The 2,976-nt window shown below is 34.4% G+C and overlaps 1 non-coding gene across 1 annotated transcript; it reads left to right on the forward strand.

The window, feature by feature from the left end:
- The first annotated feature begins 227 nt into the window (after window positions 1–227).
- On the forward strand, window positions 228–334 carry LOC122236768. Its single transcript, XR_006215020.1, has one exon. It is a non-coding gene; the product is annotated as a U6 spliceosomal RNA (small nuclear RNA).
- The last annotated feature ends 2,642 nt before the right edge of the window (window positions 335–2,976 follow it).

Below are 2,976 nucleotides of genomic sequence, written 5' to 3' on the forward strand. Positions count from 1 at the left end.
GATAATATTTTATCTGTACAAAATTATCCTTTCACTTGACAGTTCTTCCCAGGAATTTTTTTATAATAGTGACAAGCTAATTCAGAAATATAAATTATATCAGGGCAACCTAAAATATTTCTGGCATCTCTGTTTTTATAAGGTAAATATATAAATCATTGTGATTTTCCAGGGGCTCCTTGAGAAATCTCAAAGATAATTTTAATTTTAATTTAAAAAGACATCTAGTGGTTATTTTGGGAGCACATACACTAAAATGGGAATGATATAGAGAAGATTAGCATGGCTTCTGTGCAAGGAGGACATGTGAATTTTTAAGGCATTCAACATTTATTCAGCAAATGGTGCTGGGAAAAGTAAACATTCACATGCAAAGAATGAAGATGGACTCTAACATTATACTATCTACAAGAGGTTGGCTTAAAGTGAACCCAAACTCTTAAAAGAAAATATATGAGAAAAGCTTCATGACATTGGATTTGGCAATGGCTTCTTGGATATGACCTCAAAAGCACGGACAACAAAAGAAAAAATAAATAAATTGGACTATATCAAAATTAAAAACTTTTGTGCTTCAAAACACGCTATCAACAGAAACCCATGAAATGGGAGAAAATATTTGCAAATCATATATCTCATTAGGGTTTAATACACAGAAATATATAAAGATTCCTACTATTCAACAAAAAAATAAACAACCAGATTTTAAAATGGGCCAAGAGAGGCGCCTGGGTGGCTCAGTTGGTTAGGCATCCAACTCTTGATCTCAGCTCATGCTTTAATCTCAGAGTTGTTGAGTTCAAGCCCCACATTAGATTCCACACTAGGTGTGAAGCCTATTTAAAAAAATGTTTAAATAAATAAATAATTACAACGAAATTGAATTAACAATTCTCTAAAGAAAATATACAGATGGCCAATAAGCACAAGAAAAAAATGTTCAAATCACTAATCAATAGAGAAAAATGAAAATTAAACCCACAATGAAATATCATCTCACAACCATTGGGACAACTGTTTTCAAAAAACACAAAGTAACAAGTGTTGTCAAGGATGTGGAGAAAATGGAACACTTGACATTTCTGGTATAAATATAAAATGGTGCAGCCACTATGAAGACTGGTATGGTGGCTCCTAAAAAAAAAATTAAACATAGAATTACCGTATGATTCAGCAATTCTACTTCTCAGTATATACCCCAAAGATTTCAAAGCAACTTCTCGAAAAAGTATTTGTACACCCATGTTCATAGCAGCATTATCCACAATAGCTGAATAATGAAAGCAATCCATGAGTCCATTGCAGGATGAAGGGGATAAAAACAAAACATGAAATTTACATGTAGTGGAACGTTATCCAACGTTAAAAAGCAAGAAAATTCTGGGGCACCTGGGTAGCTCAGTCAGCTGAGTATCTGAGTTCAGCTCAGGTCATGATCTCATGGTTCATGAGTTCAATCCCCATGTCAGGCTCTCTGCTGTCAGCTCAGAGCCCACTTTGGATCCTCTGTCTCCCTCTCTCTGCCCCTCCTCTGCTTGCACTCTCTCAAAAATAAATAAAGCATTTTTTAAAAAGCAAGAAAATTCTGATACGTGCTACACATGGATGAAGCTTAAAGACATTTTAAGTGAAATAAACCAGTCACAGTATGACAACTACTCAACGATTCCACTCACATGAGCTATTTAGAGTGGTGAAATTCATGGAGACAGAGAGCAGAATTGTGGTTGCCAGGAGCTGCAGGGGAGGGAGGAACAGGGAGATATTGTTTAATGGGTATGAGGTTTCAAGTGGGGAAGATGAAACAGTTCTGGATGGTGGTGATAGTTGCACAACGTGAAAGTACTTATTGTGCTTCATGCTACAGAACCGTCCACTTAAAAATGGTTATGATGGTGACTTTTATGTTATACATATTTTACCACAATTTAAAAAATGAAAAAGACATCCTAAACATTTATTTTCCTGAATTTAGGATCTGATCTTGAGGAAACAAAATAAAGAATTGTAAGAAAAAATTTGGTCATGGGCTCCTGGATGGCCCAGTCGTTAAGCATCTGACTTGGGCTCAGGTCATGATCTCAGGGTCTGTGAATTTGAGTCCCACATGGGGTGAGCACGAGCCCTGCTTCAGGTGAACATGAGCCCCAGGTAAGCCCCGCTTCTCTCTCTCTCTCTCTCTCTCTCTCTCTCTCTCTGCCCCTTGCTCAATTTCACCCCCCCCCCCAAAAAAAAAAAAAAAAGAACAAAAAGATTTGGTCATTTGTTTGAGACAGGAGCACAGTTACCTATGGACAATGACAAGTTATAGCTTAACTATACATAAATAAAAGTTCCAACAATATACAATAAAAACAGAAGAAGGTAACAAACTTGTAAGGAACTGAATTTTAGCTGTTCTGAAAAGATGTACTTTTTTTGAAGTCATCAAGCATATAATAAAGTCAGCACAAATGACAGGAAATTATTCTGATGATACATGGAATTTCTGCTACATTTTCAGATTACACTGAAGATAAAGAAAAATCTTTTATTACGCTTGTTAAAAGCAGACTAAATATTTCAAGATCAATTTATATTTTCATAGGTAGAAAATAAAATTCTAATATTACATTAATTTAGTCTTGGGTAAAGAATATTAACATATCTTATTAAAAAACACATCAAAATTAAGCAAATTTTGCCAAAATCTTAATATATTTTGTCTGTTTTCCTTCAGACTCAGATATAAAGTATGGCAAATAAAATTCATTTTCCTCAAACCTCCTATAACTTGCTATACACACTCAAGTTTTATCCTTTACAATGTTCTTTAATATTCTGGAACAAACTCAACGTTACAATAAATCTATTCTGTTTTTCCTCAAAAAACATGCTAGGCTACCTGTCCTGATTGTCAAGGGTTGTATTTCTTTCCTTTTTTTTTTTCATTTTGTATGATTTCATTTTTTCTTAGTTTTTTGAGGTTTGTTATAT

This window comes from Panthera tigris, chromosome A2 (assembly GCF_018350195.1).
Source record: "Panthera tigris isolate Pti1 chromosome A2, P.tigris_Pti1_mat1.1, whole genome shotgun sequence".
Taxonomy (NCBI): Eukaryota; Metazoa; Chordata; class Mammalia; order Carnivora; family Felidae; genus Panthera; species Panthera tigris.